Source organism: Sander lucioperca, chromosome 4, assembly GCF_008315115.2.
Source record: "Sander lucioperca isolate FBNREF2018 chromosome 4, SLUC_FBN_1.2, whole genome shotgun sequence".
In the NCBI taxonomy this organism is placed as follows: domain Eukaryota; kingdom Metazoa; phylum Chordata; class Actinopteri; order Perciformes; family Percidae; genus Sander; species Sander lucioperca.
The window spans coordinates 24,316,227-24,340,443 of NC_050176.1; the positions used below are offsets into that span (position 1 = coordinate 24,316,227).

At 40.3% G+C, this 24,217-nt stretch overlaps 1 protein-coding gene and 1 pseudogene across 1 annotated transcript in view; both read right to left on the reverse strand.

The window, feature by feature from the left end:
* Positions 1 to 24,217, reverse strand: part of LOC116048446 (VPS10 domain-containing receptor SorCS3-like) — a 1,378,075-nt gene that overhangs the window by 1,002,756 nt on the left and 351,102 nt on the right. The window lies entirely within an intron of this gene.
* Positions 1,175 to 14,716, reverse strand: LOC116058471 (annotated as a pseudogene).

Genomic DNA, 24,217 nt, shown 5'->3' on the forward strand with positions numbered 1-24,217 from the left:
GGCCAAAATTGACTTTTGGTCATAGCGCCCCCCGCTGGCAACAGGAAATCAGCCTTACATGACAAACATCATCCGATTTACACAAAATTTATAATGTGTGGTCTACATGTGATATTGAGTCCCCCCTATACTTTAACCACGCCCATGTACTCAGGCCCCCTCTTATGGCTTTTGAACCGTTTAAGGTAGAGTCTTGTGTGAGGTATCACCGAACTCAGCGGAGAGTTCCTTTTGAATTGGTGATGGTTTGACCCGCCCCCTATGTTTTAGCAACGCTCCTTTTTATAACTACTGACCCGTTTGATGTAGACTATTGTGTGAGGTATCATTGAACTCAGCAAATACTTCCTTTTAATTGGTGACCGTTTGCCCCGTCCCATATGCTTAAGTCACGCCCCCTTTAACGTCAGCTAATGAACTCAACACGGAGTTCCCTTTTTATTGGTGACTATTTGCAGTGTTTGAATGCCGCGCAAATGCACGGTCGCAAGGAGCGACGTCCGCCAGTAACCCCGACGCACGCAGAGGAGTGAGGGCCCGTCCATCGCTGCTTGCAGCTTTAATTTGAATTGTTACCTGCCACCAAAATTTTGTGTTTTCCGTGATATAAATGAGGACGGTTTCACCATAAATTGGTGCCTAAAGGTGTATCATAATGCAGAAAATAAAGTATTTGATGCCATTTGATCCATGAAAAACCCTGAGATTATATTATAGCCAATAAAAATTGCAATGTTAGTGTGGACACAGTCTCAGGGTAAGACTCTGCATCTCCACCATCTGATTTGTGTACCTTTGACTAAACTGTCAATCATGCTGGCCTGTGGCCCCCATGACTTTTAAGTATTTTATTTTGGTGGGTATGCTCATTAAGCGACGCATTCATCCAATGTTTTTCTCTCCAGGAAATTGATGTTGGAAGAGGTCAAATAAGTCACTTGAAGGTAGATTTAAGCATTTGTTACCTGGTTAAGGGAATCTGATTAGTACCAGTTATTAAGGCCACGTAGCCAACTATTTAAATCAAATTTGTGGACTTTTGTTGATAAATCATGGTCAGCTGGGTCATATATTACTACTTAATACAATTGTTTTTACTGGAAAGCCACTTTCCCAGTCTAACACTTCATTTTGGGGGTAACAATGTAAAGGAAAAGAAGCAGGCAGACAGCAATTTAACTGTGACAAGGAAACCATTTATTTTTACAGCACATCTCACATCATATTATATGATTAGAAATAGCTGATCAGGCAGTTTTCTTTATTCAGCTGCCTCTTTACCCTAAAAACACAAATAAAAAAGCGTTTAATCAACTTTATTTCAACCAAATCTGACAGTATATTTCTGTCATACCTTTTTTAAATTAAATTTAAAATTTAAATGTACGTCTTTATTGGTATGTTTACCTTGCCAGAGTCACGGCTCTTCGCTCTCAACTTGTTGACCTGGGACTCCGCGATGTCAGCGCGCTCCTCAGCCTCCTCTAGCTCATGCTGGACCTTCCTGCACTTGGACAGATGAGTGTTGGCCTGCTCCTCCTGAAAAAACATAGAGATTGACATTTTTGAATCTCTTAAAAGACCAAAGGTAATCTTCAATAGATTACACAGTATCAAGCTTTCAGTGATGTGTAAATCTATATATTGCCCTTACCGCCTCCTCAGCCTGCCTCTTGTAGGCCTTAACTTTGAGCTGCAACTTGTCAACTAGATCCTGCAGTCTGGCAACGTTTTTCTTGTCCTCCTCAGTCTGTTAAAGTTTATTTAAAGTAAATAAATGTTTTTGTACTAAATATGTTAAGTTGATTTGTATGACAACTATCAAAGTGACTGTACCTGATAGGTGAGCTCCTTCACCCTCCTCTCATATTTGCGGACACCCTTAATGGCATCTCCTCCACGTCTCTGCTCAGCCTCAACCTCTGCCTCCAGTTCACGCACCTTCAATGAACAATAAGGAAATAAGAATACATCTTTTTTCAATTTAAAGTTCAGCTCTGCAAATTCTTTCTTTCTTTCTTACCCTGGACTCAAGTTTCTGGAGCTGCTTCTTGCCACCCTTCATGGCCAGGTTCTCAGCCTCATCCAGGCGGTGCTGCAGGTCCTTAACAGTGACCTCCAGGTTCTTCTTCATCCTCTCCAGGTGGGAGCTGGTATCCTGCTCCTTCTTCAGCTCCTCAGCCATCATAGCAGCCTAGAAGAGACAGCATCAAATGTTTAGAATAATCTTGAAAATACACATTGGAGTGAAAGTAAGAACAATTAAAATGTAAACCCACATCAGTGATGGCCTTCTTGGCCTTCTCCTCTGCATTCCTTGCTTCCTGAACAGTGTCATCCACTTCACTCTGGACCTGGACCAGGTCAGACTCAAGCTTCTTCTTGGAGTTCAGAAGGCTTGTGTTCTAAAAGGCAAAAAAAGATGTAGGCACGTTAGTCATCACATCACAGATTTTCACATTCCCCATTTCAGATTTTTGAATTACTGAAGAAATGATTGGGCTTGTTCACCTGAGAATGCAGAAGTCCAACACGCTCACTGGCATCCACCAGCTCCTGCTCAGCAATTTTGCGACTTCTCTCCGTCTGTTCCAGAGCAGTTCTAAGTTCCTCGATTTCAGCTACCATCAGACCGTTTCTGCGATCCACCATAGCAGCTTGTTCCTTGAATTCCTCCTGTGCTCTGACAGCATCATCAAGGTGCAGTTGTGCATCCTAGAGAAAAAATATCAGGACAATATTCACATGAATGCCAAAATGTACCTGCACTGATCATAGTTTGTGCAACAATTCTGTGTCTAACAATACCTTCAGTTGCGCCTGCACATTCCTCAGCTGCTTCTGGGACTCAGCAGCCTGGCGATTGGCGTGGCTCAGCTGAATCTCCATCTCATTCAGGTCTCCCTCCATCTTCTTCTTGATTCTCAGGGCATCGTTTCTGCTCCTGACCTCAGAATCCAGATTGCTCTGCATGGAGTCAATCACCCTCTGGCTGTTCCTCTTGATCTGCTCCATCTCCTCATCTTTCTCTGCCAGCTTCCTGTCCACCTCACCCTTAATCTGGTTGAGCTCCAGCTGGACACGCAGGATCTTAGACTCTTCGTGTTCCAGAGTTCCCTGATGATATCAAATAATGAAATATTAATCTCTGCCTTCAAACCTTTTTAAAGTATATTTGTCCATGATTTAGATTTTTTTTCAGTAGATGTCCCCAGAAGAAAATGTACCTCAGCCTCTTCAAGAGCCGTCTGGATCTCAGATTTTTCAGCCTCCACCTGCTTCTTGGACTTCTCCAGCTCATGGATGCTCTTGCCAGTCTCACCAATCTGTTCAGTCAGATCTGAGATCTCCTCTGTATAGAGATACATGTGTTTTATATTGTTAAGCCTTACAATGTAAAATATAAACACTTTATTCCAACACATGTTGAATACAATGTAAGAAATACATGTGTTGAATACAATGTAACTGTTACATAATGTAGAACTCACGTTGAAGGTTCTTGTTTTCACGCTTCAAAGTCTCCAGCTGATCCAGAGATTCCTCATAAGAGTTCTTCATCTTGAACAGCTCAGTGCTGAGAGAACGAGTCTCCTTCTGTGCTCCCTCGAGCTCTGCCTGACCCTCCTCGTACTTCTGTTTCCACTCTGCCAACACCTGAATAACATGATTGGTTATGTAGCAATATGAGGAAAAATAAATATATCTTTCATTGTTTCAGTGTGCTTGGCAACACAAATGAATGACGAACAATGCTACCTTGTCAAAGTTCCTCTGCTTCTTGTCCAGGTTGGCAGCCAGTCCATTGGCCCTCTCCACATCAATCATGAGGTCCTCCACCTCACTCTGGAGCCTCTGTTTGGTTTTCTCAAGAGAAGCACACTTGGAATTCACTGCCTCAATCTGCTCCTCAGCCTCCTGAAGACGCTGAGCCAGCTTTTTCCTGTTTAAAGAAGGTAAGATTAGTTTCCCACTAAAAACTATGAAGTGAACTAAAGCCTTAGTAACAATAATCTGCAGCGTGAGTTCTTGTGTTTTGAGTGTTGCATTGTTGTTTGTTTGAAGCCTTAATATTCTTAGAGTAGCGAGTATTTCAAAATAACAGGTTTTGGAAAGGGGGATGGGCAATTCATAATCAGCCTAGTGTTGTTATTAACAGCTCATTTTTAAAGATCTAGATGAACATATGAAGGCAGAGCTGGAAAATGTTTGCTCCAAAGTTGAGTTGTGCTAAAATGATACACTGGCCATTGAACTGGTTGAATGTTACTCACTTGGCTTCCTCAAGCTCCTCAGTGCGCTGGATAGCATCCGTTTCATACTTAGCTCTCCACTGAGCCACCTCACTGTTGGCCTTGGACATCCCACGCTGCAGCTCAGCCTTGGCCTCTTGCTCCTCCTCAAACTGCTCTCTCAGCAGATCACAGTCATGGCGGGCTGATTGTAGTCCATGGGCAAGAGCATTTTTGGCCTGGTGTAAGACATGATTGAATTTACAAAATTCCTGAATCCCAAACCAATAATACCAATACACACTCACTTAAACGTACAATATGTAACTTTCTGCCGCTAGGGGTCTCTCAACCAAAACAATGGATTGTAAACACAGACGTTTGATGACGTTGGGAAGTTGCGTGGAATTATGGGAGTTTTTATTGCTGAACACTATCGTCGATTAGAATGCATCTGTTCACGACGAGTTTACCCATTCAAGTTTATTCATGTTACGTTTAGTAATGTTTATTCATGTCATGCTAATAAAATAGCTGCAGTTTCCCCAACATAATTACGTTTTTCTTGATTCAATCTGTATTGGTAGCTTGCTGACCAGTTAGCGGCTAACGTTAGTAGGTTTTAGCTAAAACCAGACTATCACAGTATTTTTCACATGCCAATGTCACCTTTTGGATTTTACTGGGCGGACAGGGTTTGTTGTAATGCTAGCTAGCTACTCAAGGAGGCTGAGAGACGAGTGTGGGTGGGGATTCATTAAACTGCCGTTAGCGTCGTAAGCACACGGCACCGGCTGGGGTGGAAACAACGGTAACAAGCTATTGCTACATGTCCCGGCTGTGTTGTCAGCTATCATCCCGATTGAAGTCTCTTTGTGCCGGGGGAGTGAGGCAGGCAGACCGGAGTGTGCTAGCTGGCTAAATTAGCATTATATTAATCGTCTATCTATACAGCTAACATTAACGTTACTAGTGAACTTATTCGTGGGTTAGCGCAATGCTGCTTTTATCCATGGTCAAAACAATCATACTACTAACAACTTTAAGAGCGTGTTGAACGATATTGTAACCCTATAATGTTATCCACCAAGCATTAGCTAGCATTAATGTTAGCTACTTGTCAACCAGCACATAACAACATAACAATTAACATAACATTAAGCTGGATTAATATTGATATGTATCAATAAATAAGGTTTCTGCTTTATTACTGTGTTGCAAAGTGGCATGTAATTAATCACGAAATGATGCCTTTTGGCAGAAAAAGCAGTGTTACCAGTATTTTTTAGATTTACAATTACTCTCGAACGTAGCATCTGGGTGTCCGTGTTTTGACGGAAGTTACAAGTAACTAGATGGTGAAAGGTTATATGACGCCACTGACGGGCGACTAAATGAAATGTGATGTGTCTGAAAATAAAATAACAGATTTCTCTGGGTTTGCCATTTGATGGAAACATTTGGGATGGTGTAACTACACAACTCAAAAAAATATATAACATAGGTATGGTCATTTTTAGACATTTTAATGCAGAAACGTTACATATTGTACCTTTTAAATGTTTCTTACCTTAACCTCCTCTTCAACATGTCTTTTCAGCTCCTCAATCTGTTGTGTGAATGCCTGTTTGCCTCTGGTCAGCTGGGAGACAAGAGCTTCTTTCTCTTCAACTTGACGGCTGAACTCACCTTGTGTGAAAGATGCCACGATACATTAGTTTGTGTCACGTTTCTCAATAACATACACAACAGATCATTAACTGACAGCTTGTACTGTAGATACCATTTTCTGCCAGGAGACGTGCTCTCTGTGCACTTGTGTCATTGATTTGACGGACATTTTCATCATTCTTGGTCTTCAGTTCGCTGAGTTGGTCCTCTAGAGTACGGCACATCTTTTCAAGATTTCCCTAATGGGTAAATATAGATGAGATCAGTGATCAGATTTTATCTATAATATTAAGTACATTATACATATACATATACTAATTTGGGTAATAAATTAGCATGTAATGCATTGTGTACCTTTGCTTTAGCAACATTCTCCATGTTGCTGGAGAGGTCATCAATCTCCATCTTGTATTCACTCTTTTCCTTCTCAAGTTTCTGCTTCACACGCTGGAGGTTGTCGATCTGCTCTCCCAGCTCAGCAACGCTGTCAGCCTGCTTCTTGCGAAGAGCAGCAGCAGTGGCTTCATGCTGCAGAGTGGACTCCTCAAGATCACGACGGAGCTTCTGGAACTCGGCTTCACGCTTCTTGCTCATCTCAATCTGAGTAGCAGTGGCACCACCGGCCTCCTCCAGCCTCTCACTGATCTCCTCAAGTTCCCTGGAGAGGTCAGCTCTCTGCTTCTCAACCTTGGCACGAGCAGCACGCTCAGCCTCAATCTCCTCCTCCAGTTCCTCAATACGAGCCTGTTCAATGTAGATATAAGGTCTTTCAGTAAACTTTCACTTTTAATACACAAAATTGGAAATATCAGAAATGTTTTCTTTAAAACCATATGTCACCTGGAGCTCCTTGATCTTCTTTTGAAGCTGAGCACCAAGTGACTGCTCATCTTCAACTTTGCTAAGGAGCTGACTGATTTCAAAGTCCTTCCTGTGAGAAGTTTAGATGAAGAACATAGAGTTCATGGAGTTGACCACACATTTTATAAGAATGATTCTTTTGTACAAATTCAAAAACTGTTACTTTTTAATTTTCTCGTCAGACTGCTGCTTCTCATTCTCAAGATCCATGATGGATTCCTGGGCCAGTTTCAGATCACCCTCAAGCTTTCTCTTGGATCTCTCAAGGTCCATACGGAGCTTCTTCTCTTGCTCCAGAGAACCCTCAAGCTGAAAAATACAATTCATTTTTAATCATCAAATTCAAGAATCCTGCTTTGCCAATCCAAGAGACTTTGTAAACTTACATCATCCACTTGCTGCTCAAGCTTGGTCTTGGCCTTGGTCAGAGTGTTGACTTTGTCTTCCTCTGCCTGCAGGTCATCAAGAGTCTGCTGATGAGCCTCCTGAAGGGCTTTCTTTTCCTTGGTCAGCTTAGCAATGCTCTCATCCTGAGAGGCCATCTCCTCAGTCAGGTTCTTCACCTAAATGTGCAAGAAAAATCTTGTCTTTAAACTGTCATCATTATAATCTTACTTGATATGCTGCACAGATTATTACAGTTTTTCCTCTGGATTCTTTTTTAATGGGCAGGTGGGGGACGGGTTAACGTTAGGGTTGAAAATTAGTGGGGGTGCACTAGTATCTACGCTACCAGCCTGTAACAGCAATGAAAAATAGCAAAGGGTCAAATGCCTTTCCATTATATTACATTATGTAGTGTCCTTTCTCTCTAAGAATGAGTTCTGTTTCAGTCTTTGGTGAGAATAACATTTGTTTACTACTGTGAGTCCATTCAGCTTGACATATATCAACCACAGCTAATGAACAATTCCAGATAAATAACGCATTTAGCAGTGCACGTATCGCATCACATTTTTAACATAACCTGGAAAACTTTGTCGCTCACCCTCAACCTCAGCTCTGCAGAGTCTGGAAATTGGGACTTAAAATTCTGAAGCTGCGGCACCAATAATTTTGCAGCGGCGGGTCTCCCCTCCAGAATGTATTTAGCGGGAAAACTATTATACACAAACCTTGTTCTCTGTGGCATGTTTCTCTTTTTCCACTTTGGCCAAGGTAAGCTCCAGGTCATCAATATCCTTCTTGAGCTCAGAGCATTCATCCTCCAGCTTTCTCTTCTTTGCTGTGAGCTCAGCATTGATTTCCTCTTCATCCTCCAGTCTCTCAGTTGTCTCTTTGAGTTTGGCCTCCATCTGAATCTTACTCTTGATAAGTACCTCACATCTCTCTTCAGCATCATTCAGATTTTCTGATTCCTAGTTAATTTTATAAAGATAGATGTTAGCACATCAACTTTGAAAAACATGAAAAGCACAATTTTATGTTGCTGTGTACTTACAGATGATACTTGCAGCTGCAGATCATTCTTCTCCTGCAGAAGGGACACCATCTTCTCCTCCAGATCCTTCTTCTTGGCCAGGGCAGCCGCCAAGTCAGTTTTCATCTTTTCATAGTTCTCCTTCATATTTGCCAGCTCCTTCTCAGTTTCAGCACTCTTCAGCATAGGTTTGATCTTGTAGTACACCTTCATCCATGGCCAGTGTTTGACATTCATGAATGAGCGGATATTGTACTGGATGGAATATATGGCTTCCCTGCAGACAAGAAGTAGCTGTTGTAAACAATATTGTTAGTGATTTGTAATACCATGATTCAGAATGAGCTGTTTTCAACATGCCTCCTCTCCGTCATCTTCACAAACTCCTTTCTCATGACATAACCACGGGCCAAAGCCTGAGTCATGGTGACCAGAGTTGACAGTTTCTCATCTCTCATCTCCTCAAGGACACCCAGCAGACCAGCCTTGAAGAACACCTGATCAAACACAAAATAAAAATGAATGTAGGATGAACTCAGATAGTGAATACTTCACACCCTGTAAAACAAAAACAAAAAACATTTTCACCTACCCCACATGGTCCAGGGCTTCTAAGGTGAAGGTGTTTTGATAATGACCACATGCAGGCTACTCTGCCTCTATCCTAACAATAAACCACTTATTCCTTGGCACCAAACTCTACAATCACGTAAGTAGTTTAGAGATATTTTGCTTTATATAATTAACAGAAAAACCATCAAACACACTGGACTGATCAACCTAACCTCTTTGGTCATTAATCTACAGTAAAATAAGAGAGCAAGGTGTTTACCTTTGTGTGTCCGAATTTGTACTCGTCATGTGGAATATCAATTGACCCAAGCAGCTTCTCTGAAGCCTTCTTGTTATCAATGAACTGGCCATCAGGGATGACACTGGCATTCAGCACCTTGTACCTTTTTATGAGAGTCAATGGTCAGTTTGAGCATTTTCTTTTAATAATCTTTATCAAAATGCTATTAAAATATCCATTAATACCTCTGCTTGAAGTCAGCATAGAGGATTCGGCTGGGGAAACCTTTTCTGCAGATTCTGATACCCTCCAGCACACCGTTACACCTGAGCTGGTGGATGACCAGGAAGTTCTCCATCAGACCTGTAAAAATACATTTCTTAATGACTTCTTTGAATAAATAGTCTTAGTTAGTTAAAGCAGCACAACATTAAGGAATCCATATTAACAAAACAAAACCACTCCTCAAATAATCTCTTGAAATTATGGTCTCTATGTACCTGGAGTCTTTGACTCATTGGGAATCAGGCAGCGCACAAAGTGAGGATGGGTGCTCCTCAAGTTAGTCATCAGCTTCCCCAAGTTCTCCTGTAGATCCAAAATGGTGAGTCTTATGACATGTAATCAATTGTGAGTTTGAACATAAACTGAGCTATATATACATACATATATAAGATAAGTTTGCAACATTACCCTAAACTGTGAAGACACAGTCTGCATAGAACCACCCTTCTTCTTGCCTCCCTTCTTGGTAGCATCTGTTGATATTTTTAATTAGACATGTTTCGTTAGGATGACAAATAAAATGTACATTAACACTTGCTACAGTTACTTAAACATATACAGTATAGCCTAAAAACATGTTTTAGTTTACTGTAGTTATTATCATACCCTCAACGACAAGAGGGAAGCAGAGAGCCAGCAGTTTCACTGGGGATTTCTGGTACAGCTGACAGACGGAGTCATTCAGTGGATCCTTGTTCTTCTCCAGCCAGCCAGCGATATTGTAGTCCACGGTACCAGCGTAGTGCACCAGGGAGAAGTGGGCCTCAATCTTGCCTTTCTTGGGGGGCTTAGGCTTCTCAAATGCTTTGGTTTTTCCAAGATGCTGGTCATACAGCTTGTTCTTGAAGGATGTGTCTGAGGCCTTGGGGAACATGCACTCCTCTTCAAGGATGGAGAAGATGCCCATGGGCTTGAAAAAAGTGGGAAGAAGTATGTCATTAAAGGGGAACTATGCAGCTATTTTAGCTTAATTTACCTTAACTGAACAGCTTCGGAGTCATTGGAATGGTTATATGACTTATTTCGAGTTGAATGGTGGTCATCTCGCTTAACCCTAGCGCCTGTGAGCAGAAAAACCACCCTTGCAACTTTCGGCCGGCGAGACGCCAGCCTCAGCATCCGGAAGTATCGCGTGATATCAGGTCTCGCGATGTAACAAATTGCTTCACGGCACTGCACACATACGCCCATTCAGGAACCAGCTAACAAGGTAGCGATGGAGTTTTTCACACTATCATGCAAGCATCATGGCTGAGCCGGCAAAAAAGAAGCAGAAAGCTAGGAAAGCATTGTCGGAGGAACAGAGAAAGAGGAAATGGCAGACTGACCGAGCGAGGAGTCCGCAACGAGTAAACATAGGAGCTGCCAAATATCTATTCCGAAGCTGTAGGGGAGCTCTATAGAGAAACCTGCGAGCAAAAAGCAAGAAAACAGCGAAGAAATGGCCCAAACTGCATAGCGCCTCTTCAAGTGATAAATGTATTCAAATTAAGAAAGATTATATATAATCATCAAATTATTACCTTTTCAATGAGCTCAATGCAGGCAGCCAAGTCCATGCCAAAGTCAATGAACTCCCAGACAATACCCTCCTTCTTGTACTCCTCTTGCTCCAGGACAAACATGGTGTGGTTGAAAAACTGTTGCAGTTTCTCATTGGTGAAGTTGATGCACAGCTGTTCCAAGGTGTTGAACTGTGAGGGGACAATTAACCAGTATAATCTCTCGCAGGGCAATAAGAATGATTCTGTCATGAAAAGTATCAGCTTCTGAATTGTTGGAAAGGAAGCTTACGTCAAAGATTTCAAAACCAGCAATGTCGAGGACACCGATGTAGAACTGTCTTGCTTGTTTAGTGTCCAACATCTCGTTAATACGAACGACCATCCACAAGAACATCCTCTCATAGATTGCCTTGGCCAGGGCTGTCACTGAGTTCATCACCTGAATAAAAACAAGGATGTGATTTGACCTTTTTGTAAAAATCATTAGTATTGATTTCTGGTATTTCTACTAATCTCTTTAAAAAAGGCAGGAATTTGTCAGTCCGTCCGGTTTTCCGGTTGAATGAGGTGACTCGAATATGCAAAAGATGTTACACATGTACGCTTAACAAGATGTTTTTGCCGACAATAGATATTAAACAAAAGCCAGGCACCATATGGTGTTCGACAAAGCCTTTCTTCCTCCTGGCAGCTGCCTCCGCAGACAAACTAACCCAAGGTCTGGTTCCGCATCTACCTGTACCATGGATGTATAATAACAATGGCCGATACCCTGTCACTGACATTTGCACAGAGTGGATGGGATTACTTGACATAGTGGAATGATTTTACCAAGGAAAGCAGCGTGAACGCAACGATTAATCACTCTGACTAACAAAAACAGCATCCTTTACTTCTCAGCCTTCCTCTAACTGGCAATGTATTGGCAGTGTTAGAACTAGGCCTAGTCAAAACGTCCTGCATTCCGATGTCTACTTGAAGTGAAGAGTAAAAGACAGGAATTATCAGCAGAATGTACTTACATACTTACAAAATAATGCTGCATGGTGTAATGATGAATAATTTTGTGAGGAAAAATCTTAATCTGCAATGTAACCAGTAACATTTCTCTGTCAGGGAAATGTAGCAGTACATTTTCCTCTGAAGTAGGACACAGTAAATCAGAACTGCAGTTGAGTTGCCCATTTTTAAGTGCTTTGTAAGTTATTTATTGGTACAATGATTTAGGATTGTAACATATCCTATATTTTTCATATCTGAACATCATAATAAATCTATAGCTGTTTGTGGCCCTTTTACCTTAGGCCCACACTCAATGGTAAAGGTTGCTCTTGATATTTACCCCCTGAACCAGTGTATTTCAAAAGTGTTTCTGACCATGAGGAGCCGTGGATTGGGTATGTGACGCAACTATGTCATGGCAGGTGTATTGCTCAGGACCCAAGGAAGCGCAGTGTGAGCATTAAGTTGATTGTATGAGGGATTCTCGAGAAAGCTACAAGCACCAATACCACAGGCCAAGCAATCCGCCTGAACGGGCACCTCACTAGTGAGGTAAATAATACAAAAGATCTAATAATAAAAAATTACATCTAAGACAGTCCTAGACTTATTCTACATTATGTATTTAGCATTCATTGTGTAAATCTCTTAAAGTAGCAATATATTGAACACTGCCTTTGTATTGTAATTTCCAAAAAACCCTTTGCTACATTAATTTAGTACAACTAACATCACTAATCTGTTTTTTTAAATTGTAGGATATTGGTAATTCATATTTACCTGAGGTACCGTCTGTCCCTTGGTGACATACTCATTTCCGACCTTCACTCTGGGAAAGCATATAGCCTTGAGCATGTCAGCGGAGTTCAGACCCAGCAAGTAAGCAACCTTGTCAGCCTCTGAAAATAGTTCAGAGATTTCCATCATGATGTAAACCGACACAAGTGTGATTAAGAACCTCATTACTGTTGTTCCCAAGCTATTCACTTTGAGCTGACATTAAACACTCACCCTCTGTGCCATCAGGCTCAGCCTGCTCCTCACGCTGCTTCTGCTTGAACTTCATGTTACCATGGTGGAGCACAGCACCAGTCAACTTGTAGATGGACATTTCTCTTCATGAGAGAAGCCCAGGATATCAATAGCGTTCTGAGTTCAAAAGAGGTCGACACAAAACATATTCACTTTAGGAAAATGCAATTGCATTTAATGCAAAAAAATGTTTTTCAATGTTTTGAAGTGAAGATCACTCACATCAGTGGCTTCCAGCTCAGCTTTGTCATCAATGCTGGCCACAGTGATCTGACCCATGCTACACATGGGGAAGTCATAGGGGTTGGTTGTGATGAGCGCTAAATCTGGAGATCAAAGTAAGAGTGAAAATGTCAGAACATTTGTTCCATATGAAAAGAGGTTAAACAATGTGCAACACCAATCTGCTTACCAATCAGCTCAGGTATGTGGCCGGTCATCATCTGGAAGAAGATGTGATAGCCTCTTTCATCAGAAAGCTGGTATGTCACTCTTGACTTCTCCAGCAGATCTAAAAATATTGTTCATAAATCACAGCCTGGCCAATTCTCAATTCCAGTCGTTTGTATGTACTGAGTATTATTACTTACATGTCTCAATATCAGCACTTGCCAGTTTGCCAGTTGCGCCGAAATGGATTCTGATGAATTTACCCTGTTTGGATCAAAGGATTGTTATTGTCCCTCCACATTGGCAATCTGTAACAAGACCTCTCTCATGTGTAGACATTGTTCCAGACTTACAAAACGGGAAGAGTTGTCATTCCTAATAGTTTTGGCGTTACCATAGGCCTCCAGCAAGGGATTGGCTGCAATAATCTGATCCTCCAGTGACCCCTATAATCCAGGTTTAGAATTACTGTCAAGAAATGACTTCATTTTTTCCCCTGAAAAAAATATTCAATAGAGAAAGAACCCTGAATTTTAATCATACAGCAACATACCTTTGAGTCATCCTTCTTTGGTCCACCAACTGCGATTGTTGCAAAGTACTGGATGACACGCTTGGTGTTAACAGTCTTTCCAGCACCAGATTCTCCACTAGGTATAGACACAGATGTATACGATTTGATCAAGATATTTAACTTTGCTAAACAAAGTCTACAAATGTAAATGTAACAAACTCACGTGATCAAGATAGACTGGTTCTCCCTATCTGTTGAAGCAAAAACAAAATAATTAACTATGATTTACTGCAACAGAAACGTCATATACTGATAAATTGTTCTGGTAATGACTTACCAGTTTGCATGAACTGAAAAGCGTTGTCAGAGACAGAGAAGATGTGGGGTGGAGCCTCCATACGCTTCTTGCCTCTATAGGCACTTACACATTCAGCATCGTACACTGGGAGCCACTTGTAGGGGTTCACAGTTGCACAGAACAACCCAGAGTAGGTCTGAAAGTGATCAGAGATTCAACAACTATGTTTTCTACAAGTATAGCAATTTGCAATAGTTCTCTTTTTTAATTAGGCAGATTGTCTTACATAGATCATCCATGCTGCATAACGCTCTTTGAGGTTATACAGCACAGAGGCTTCATTGAGATGGGTCATCATGGCCATGTCCTCAATCTTGTCATACTTGGGAGGGTTCATTGGATAGACGTCAGCTTCTTTCACTACCCTCTCCTGGAATAGGACATTTGTCACAATGAGAACTGATCATATTGATTCTCCCAGTTGACTCTGACTTTATGATACTAACCTCCCTAGTTTCCAGGGTTTCGACCGTGACTTTGTCACCATCTTTCTTGATGATTTTTCCCTTCAAGTACAGCTCTTTGACGTCGGCCACGTAGCAGGCAGTCTTGGCATCAAATGGTGAACTTTGAGCCTCAATTCTCTCCCTTTCTGGCTTACGAAGGTAAATGGCAGCTTTGCCATAAATGGCCATCTCCGCGTCCGTACTCATTGTGGCGGCTGATTTCTGTTAGATGATTACAAAGTAAGTGCCATCTTAGAGTTTTTAAGTCCATGTAATTAAACTTTTGTGTTCACTGCTCATTTATATCATGGGTAATATGTGTTTTTTTCTAGAGTATTTATTTATAGTATGGGTAATGATGTGTATGAGGTCATGGGCATGAGGGAGGTGTGTAAGTGTGCATATTTTATATTTTATCTTGTATTTCTAAGCTGAGAACCTGATTGCTCCAACCAAGTTTAGTTGTGTAAAAATATGCAATGACATTAAATATCTATCTATCTATCTATCTATCTATCTATCTATCTATCTATCTTAAGCAGCACTTAACATTTTGATGTATAGGAAACGTATCCACACTAAAACCATGTCTTTGTTTCGTTACAGGTGGGCTTTGACTCACAAAGTGACTCAATCCTTCTCAGACTAGGTTATTACTGTGAATAAATACTAACCTATTGTTTGGTTTTGTCAAAATTTGTGGATGAATTACAGCAGACATTCAATAAATGAGACATTTTGCACATGTATTAAATGCTTATAAAAAAGACAGTTCATATTAAAAAGTTGTCCTTACCTGACCTCTCTGTCAACAGTAATCACCAATCCTTCTCAAAAGGTCCGGTTCTTGTTTTTAGAGTAGGTGTCAAAACAAAATGCACTCAAATGTTTAAAATGATCTCAAGCTTACGAGAACATAGCCGCAGCCACACGCAGGAACTCCCAGCTCTTCTCTATCACACACTGTATCCACAATTAGCTTTTATATTAAATCATTTTTGATGACACCCCAAAAGTTAAATGTGGTAAGCATACCAAATTTGGTATCACAGATAGGCAGATATTTATTGTGATTAAATATCCTGTTTCAGGTTTCTGTGGATATGGCCAGGTCTTGATTTGATTTTTGCTTACTCAGTACTGTAATTAAAGTTTATTGTAGGCGCTGGATCACCCCCTTGATTTAACCATTTAAAAACAGTTTAAAAATAGGACTGTCAAGCAATAAAAAAAATCTAATTCATTACATGCTTCGTGATTTATCTAAGTTAATCTCAATTCAATTCAGTTAATCAATAAAACAATCTAAATCAAATCAAATGGATTTTGGTAGATGAGAACTCGTCTGTGTCTTGATTGTGTTTTGCTGTCATTTATTGTCACGTTTCTTTCCATTCCTTTGATCTCTTATCTCACACACACACACACACACACACACACACACACACACACACACACACTGAGAGAGAAAGGTCCAGTGACAATTTGGCAGTCTACTACATTGTTGCTCTCATTGCTGACGTTTAATTTCCCGCTTGCTGTGTAAATTGAGATAGGTCACATTATGGTCAGTGACCTACATTAGGACACTACATTGCAACTGTGTCTCAGGCAGTAATAGTTCAACTCTGTCTCCAAAAAAGTGACTAGAGACATAGCAGCTGCCTGATAATACTGCCTATTTTAGAATCAGAGTCAGTTTGAATGGCCAAATAAGTGTGAACACGTACAGGGAATTTGCCTCTGGCTTTTTGTTGCTCTCAATGTACATACACAACAATACACATGGCTAAAAACAACAAAGTTGAACAAGGTAAACAAACATTTGACTAGTATGCACAGATAAGTTTGCATATAAAAAAGTGTGTTTGTATACACATACATATGCATACACATATGTACATACATACTCATGTTAATTATGCATTTTATTTATATTGTTGGTACTCGAGTCAACGATGTATTGAAATTGCTAGGGTTTTATTATTAGGGCCTGAGCGCCGACATTGAATTGCTACTTTTGAATATTTGTTCTTAAAAACCACAGAGGTTTGAATATATTTGAATATCTATTTTTGAAGGATTCTGCCTTCGCCGCCGGCCACCTGAAGGATTCTGCCTTCGTCGCCGGCCGTCAGAAGGGTTCTGCCTTCACTGCTGCCCCCTGTTGCCGAGGCCTCTCTGTTCTCTGTTGCCGGGGTCTCCCTGTTCCCTGTCCCGGGGCCTCCCTGTCCCGAGTGGCCCCTCTCTGTTCCTTGTCCCCGAGGCCTCTCCGGCCCTCTGTTTCCCCGAGCCCTCTCCGGCCCTCTGTTTCCCCCAGGCCTCCTTGCCAACTAGCCCCCCATGCCCTAGTTCCTGAGTGCCCTCTTTCCCCAGTTCCCCAGTGACTCTCTCTGCTTGTCCCGGACTCTCTCGCCCTCCTTGGGTTGTTTTTGGTTCTTTTGACACTTTTTGTTTTTTGATTTTTACATTTTGTTCCTCCGTTCGTCCCTCCTCCGGTCCCCCTGGGTCTGTTTTTGTGCAGTATGTTTTGGACGTCTGGGATCTGTCCCTTGGGGAAAGGGGGGGTACTGTCATGGTTGTGTATGTTCTGTTTACTGTTTTATTTTGAAGTCTGTCTTTTCTGTTTTGTCTGTTTTACTTCCTGTCTTGTGTTTTCCCGCCTTTTTTGATTGTTCTCCCATCCCTAATGTGTTTCACCTGTTCCCCAACCTTGTGTCACCTGCCTTTCGTTCCCTCATTACCTTGTGTATTCAGTCTCTGTTCTGTCTTTGTCTCTTGTCGGATTATTGTTTTCTGTTCAGTGTTCTCGTTTGTCTCTGTTAGTGGGTTGCTTGCCACTGTTCTAAGTTTTTGCCTGTTCCTGTTTTGGGGATTCTGCTTGTTTCCTGTTTTTGGATTTGCCTACTGTTACAGGACCTCTTCTGTTGGGTATGGACTTTAAGAATTAAAATCCTTGAGCTTCTTCGTGTGTCTGTCGTCTCTGCACTTGGGTCCTACATTCGCTGAAACCTGACAGTTTCTTTGTTACAAGAATATTACTAAAAAAACCACATAATGAATAGAGTAATCTATTTCTTACAGATAACCAACCTAAACATTTGTGCATTGTAACAACATTTGTTCTATATCCACACCTAAGCGCTATATGCATGGCTCTATTTTGCACCATTTGCAATTTAGTTATTTTTTCTCGAGTTGCATTAGACCATACTACTGAACCATAGTCAAGATTAGACAATATTAAAGCTTTAGCTACTACTTTGGTTGAGCTTTGTGACAAATATGGTGCACATCTTTGTACAACAGAAACACCACTTCCCATCTTAACAACCATGTTATTTATGTTTTGTTCATGATAATTTGCTATCTAAAATGTATTTATTTATTTGTTTATTTGACAGACAAATGCATAGAACATTGCTTTATAAAGAATACAAAGTAGATGCCATGCATACAGGTTTATAGCCATGACTAATTTGCAACCCCTGTCCCTGGTTAGGCTTTTAAAATTAAAACAGAAATTACAGAGTAATAAATTACTCCTAGCAGTTTGGTGTCATGGACCTGTTCAACAGATACATCATTTATACAAAGCTTCAACTCAGGTTGATTATGAAAAGTATAATGTGAACCGAACATCATGCTTTTCATATTTGAAACATTAAGAGCTAGCTTATTCCTCTTTACCCATTCAACCACTGATTGCAGCTCTTGTGATAGGGTGGTGTTTAACTCATGAAATGTATGTGAAGACACATAAATAGTTGAATCATCTGCATACATCGATATACTGCCCTTATTTAAAACAAGTGATGAATCATTTGTGAAAATAGTGTATAACAGCGGCCCAAGACAACTCCCCTGGGGAACTCCACAGCTCACCGCTCCAACATCCGAGTAGTTACCATTAAAAAAGACTAGTTGTTGCCTGTTTGTCAAATAACTCTTCATCCATAACATTGCTGACTGAGAGAAACCATAACATTTAAGATTTTTCAGTAGTAAATTATGATCAAGGATATCAAACGCTGCTGTAAAATCAAGCATAATAGCACCTACTAGTTTGTTGAGTTAAAGCAGTAGCTGTTGAGTATCCCTTTCTATATGCATGTTGACAATCAGTGGTTAAATCATTCAAAGAAAATATTCTTTAATCTGCTCACATACTATACTCTCCATAATTCCCATATTCAACACAGGCAATAAACTTATAGGACGACTATTTGACCCCAAGAATGATAACCTTAGATTTTTAGGCGTGGAATTATTTTAGCAATTTTCCATTCTTGAGGACATAGACATTCACTAAGGGCGTTTTCACACCGACAGCCTTTAGTTCGGTTGAATCGAACTAGAGTTAAATTGTCCCGCTGGTGCGGCTCGTTTGTGGTGAGAACGTGATCCATACTTGAACCGCACCAACTATATGTACTCCGCAAGTCTGAGCTAATGTCTCCTGTAGTCAGGTGTGTTTAGCAATCTGCGATGCAGAAGAGCAGCAAACTGTAGCAGCTTGCAGTGTTTCTATTACAGAAATAAACTGTAGTCAAGCTTCCCGTCCATCACTCGTATCTCCGTGGTCAAACCAGCTGCCGCTAAAGTTGGAGACAGACGCAGGCAGAGCAGAGCGAAGTCTTGGTGACCAGGGCAGACGTAGTCACGTCTCTTGTGAAACAATGTCTGATAATTTTAATGAAATGAGCTGGTTTGACCAGTAGACCAGAACACAGGACCTTCTTCCTGTATTTACTTTCTTGCTCCCGCCCCCAGACATATTGACAAGAGGGCTGGACGTTCTTGCCTGATTTGTAATGATGCATTTTGATACGCTTGGATTTTTCCAGCTGTGAAACCAAACCAAACCAAACCGACCGAGGGCAAATCGCTCCAAGTTTACTAACTCACCAACTGATTCGGACCAAAGCAAATGAACTACAGGTGTGAAAACGCCTTTAGGGCTATAACGAACCATGGTCTGGTTCGTTTATAGTGTGAAAGCATTTTTTTGATGGTTCGGATTTTCAGACCAAATACAAGAAGCTCTGGCATGCTCTCCTTGTGTTACAAGATCGGGGAAGCTCCTTTAAGGAATAGCTTGGTGCTTAGTGTGCAGGCTACATGAGAGAGTGATGGTGAATGCGCTCAGAGCAGACAGCTGTCGGCTATCAGAGCAGATAATACATCAGCAGTTTATTTGTTAAGTGGTAGTAAATGTACAGTGTAGGTTTCCGTTTGTCTCTGAATAAATTCTCCAGAAAGAAAGTTCCCAAAGAGAGATACGAGAGGACAGGGAAGCCCGTCTACAAACCAATCAATTATAAGTATCTGGAGACGCAGCTCACGTATGTGATGACGGCAGGACATAGTTTTGTTACGTATAGATCTTAACAATGCATAGTAACTGCAGTGTGAAACCAAAACTTACCGGATCAAATGGAAAAACATGAACCTCGGTCCGGACCTTGGTTCGGACTTTCATGTGCGAAAACGCCCTTAGACTTTGGTTTATAATATGACAGATAACGGGGGCAATTAAGTCTGCAACCAATTTAAGTAGTTTACCGTCAAAGCCGTCCACACCTGGCTGTTTATCTTTACAACATATTTTCTACTTTGTTAATATTTACTCTTGCAAATTTGAAGTTACAATTTTTGCGTGTCATGATTTTCTCTTTTATTAATAAATACGATTTCTCATTCTCTATTTTTGTCATATTATTTCTAAAATCATTTATTTTATATATAAAATAATTATTAAGGTGGTTTGCAATCTCCGCTGGTTTGGTGAGGACATTTCCATGAATCTGGTGGAATCATGGTGCTCTTTCCCATTAAGCTGTTCAGCGTATTCCATAATCTTTAACTATCATTTTTAATATCATTAATCCTGGCTTTATAATACATTTTATTTTTCTTTCTATTTAAATTAGTTAGAAAGTTTCTTAGTTTATGGTAGATTTGCCAGTCTGATTGATAACCAGATCTTATTGCTGTTAATTTTTCTAAATCACGTTCCACCATATATTCCTTTAACTCCTTATCTAACCATGGTGTACTGATGCTTCTGACCGTAAACTTCTTCACTGGAGCACGCTTTTCAACTATAGGCATAAAAATATCAACAACATGTTTCAGTGCGTCATCAGGATTTGTTTTCAGTAATACATCTGACCAACATACCTCTTTTACATAATTTCTAAATCTGTCCTGATCAACCTATTTGTATGATCTCTTTTGTATTACTTTAGGTCCAGGCTTCGGCACTTTTGCTCTTCTAACAACTGCAATTAAATTATGATCACTACAGCCAGTCAGTATAGATAATACCTTTGAGCATAGCTCAACTGCACTAGTGAAAATATGATCAATACACGTGGAAGTAATTGTGCCGTCCCTCTTAGTAAATGTTCTAGTTGGTTTGTTAGTGACAAACCACACAAATCTGTAACATTCTGAAGCCTTTTTTTCATTGAACAACCTAATGCATTCCAATCTATATTGAGATGTCCCATAAAACAGATTTCATAACTGCCATCACACCCATGTTCTAGCATTTCACATATTTTATCTAGATATTCACTGTTCGCTCTTGGTGGTCTATAACAACAGCCAATCAGCATGGGCTTCAAATGTGGCAGTTGTGTTTGCAGCCATAGTGCCTCCACCTCTGTTTGCATTAAGTCACTTCTAATGTTAATTGGTATGTGATCCTGAATAAAAAATGCAACTCCTCCACCAAATGCATTTCTATCCCTCCTTACGAGGCAGAATCCCTGTATATTCAAAGATCCATCCTCAAATGTTGAGTCCAGATGCGTTTCTGACACAGCTAAAATGTGCAATTGATTAAGCATTAATATTTTAGAGATTTCAATTAATTTGTTTCTGATGCTACATATGTTACTGTAAGCCATCTTCAGACATTTCTTGGCATTTTAGAATGCTTCATCATTGTTTGAAACAGTAATTGTTATCTTCCTGTTTATCTAATACCCAGACTGCATCGGAGCTCTCCCTAGTACAACACTTATATATACACATAACTATAAAACACACACAGACACACAACCATACATACACATCCCTAACTGTGTATGTAGTTAACACAAATAAACATTCACTTGCATTGTCACCTAATACCATATCTGCCAGCTAGAGTTACCCTACCTCCACTTTTGAATTTAGTCTTATACTTCACTCCATGAAAAACTCAAAATAAACAAAATTAAATTATAGATTTTACATATTTAGATTAGTTATTTTATTAAAGACAATATAGCCTACTAATTTGATTTAACAGAAAAGAGATTCAACATTGATTTTCTGGGGGTATTCATAACTTTTGTCCTTAATTTAACGCAGTTCTTAACTTTAACTGTTTCAACTAGAATACACATATTCAGCATCATTGTTTTCTGTGGTCTACACCTTTTCACTTCCTCCGTTATTTTTCTACCTCGGACTTCTCAGGATTTAATCATTTTGTTAAAGTAAGTATCTGCCGCTTCCCTGTCCTTGAAGTACTTTGTCTCGCTCTTAAAGGTGATGATTAGAGTGGCTGGATGAATGATCCCATGTTTTATCCCAGCGTCACGTAGTTTGGCTCTGACATCCTGGAACTGCGATCTTTTCTTCGCCATCTCAGCAGTTAGATCTGGAAAGATCCTCACCTTCATTCCTCTAAAGTTTATCACTCCCTCTTCTTTGGCGATTTTAATAATAGCCTCTTTGGCCGCATATCTTTGCATTCTTACCATCATCGCCCTGGCTCCCTCTCTTGTCAGCGGCCCGACTCAGTGGGCAATTTCCACTTCAGGCTCAGCTAGGAGTTTTTTTTCCCTTTGAAAACCTCCTTCAATGCCAGACCCTTAATCTTTCAGATTTGGGTCTGGATTTCAAGGCTACTCCATCAGTATCCCCAAAGCGAATGTGCAAGGGTCCATTCTCCACTCTGCTTGCTGCTTTAATGAAAACTGTATTTTCAATTAAAAAAAAATATTTTCTTTCTTTTCTTTCACACTATGTGTAGATATGGCTGCTGTGAGCATTCTGCCATCTGAAGATCAGTTTCTGTGCTCCATCTGTCTGGATGTGTTTACTGGTCCTGTCGCCATACCATGTGGTCACAACTTCTGCAAAAACTGCATCACTGAACACTGGAATACTAATGACCAGTACCTGTGTCCAATGTTTAAAAAGGTTTTAAACACAAGACCTGAGCTGCACGTCAACACTCGTCTCTTCTGGATCATCTGCTGAATTTAATCTCTGTCTGTCTGTCTGTCTGTCTCAGTCCCTCTGTCTGTCTCTCTGTCTTAGGGCTGTCAATCTTCCTCTATAATACTATTTGAATTCCATTCTTTATTTTATTTAATATTTGAATAATATTCAAAAATTAAATGCTGAAATTCATCCTATTATTCATATTTACGACATTACGCAGGCTTATGGATCACCAATGCCACTATCAGCATGTGGTTGTTGTTACACGTTCTGTCCACTAAAGGGACGTCTAACATTACATTACAAATATTTGGAAACAGGTGATCGCTTTCTTATTAACAAAACATCGGAATAAAATGAATGACTTTAATTTGTCAACTTTAATGGACATTTTTGATATAAAAAAACAATGGCTGCTGAGACTACATCAATAATTGCAGAGCTTCTATTGAACACAATTGTTATCGCCTTTTGGCGGGCAGCTGGTAAGCCCTGTGATGAGGAGAGAGGCAGAAAAGAAGTAATTCTTGCCTCTTTTAGCGGATTTTGCATATTCCGCAGATTGCCACTTCTTTATCTGTAATTTTTCCATTTATGGATTGAAATCCAAACACCTTCCACACATCGCTTCTCAAATTGTCAGGAGTGGTGATCTCCGTTTCCGTGGAGAGGTTGCTCTCCGCCATTTTTGATAGCACTGTGATGATGATACCGCGTAGATGCATGTATTAAGGGAACGTGTACGATTGTGATACGATTCAAAAACTTTATTGTTCAATTGACAAAACAAAAGCATTTCATCATCATCTTCACAAATTTTAAAAATACATAAAAAAGCAATTTTCAAATAGTAAATTCAGCATTCGAAAAGTATAGATTTTTTTAATATTCAAGTTATATTTGAATTTCGGAATTCGTTCCAACAGCCCTACTCTGTCTGTATCATTCCCTCTGTCTGTCTGTCTGTCTGTCTGTCTGCCTGTCTGTCTGTCTGTCTGTCTGTATCAGTCCCGTTCTCAGCTGGGACGCTGCGTGTCCTGCCAAGCAAAGAGCGGAACTCGTCTTCAGTGTTTTGATTAGCAAATTAATTTATGACAAAAAACTGTAAGAATTGCATTGATTGCACAGACAGGGAACGTCCTCATTACACGGGCTACTTCAGAAAACGCCAGAAACTACTTGATGATTGCGCAGTAAGCATTAACAAGTCCTCTGAAAACGCAGCAGCATTTTCCATATAGGCTACAGGACGCCACAAAATAACTCAAGGCCACGCAATAATATTTGTTCTTTCTGTGATGGGCTCCGTAAAGACGCTCTGCAAACACACACTAAAACAGGCAATGTTTCCATATAATACCAATAAGGTAAAAAACTAAGAGGAGGTAGATCTTTCAACATTGTTCCTGATATTTCGACCTATTTTCAATATTGCAAAACCGAAACTGGAGTTTTTCCTAGTAAGAAATCTATTGCAGTATT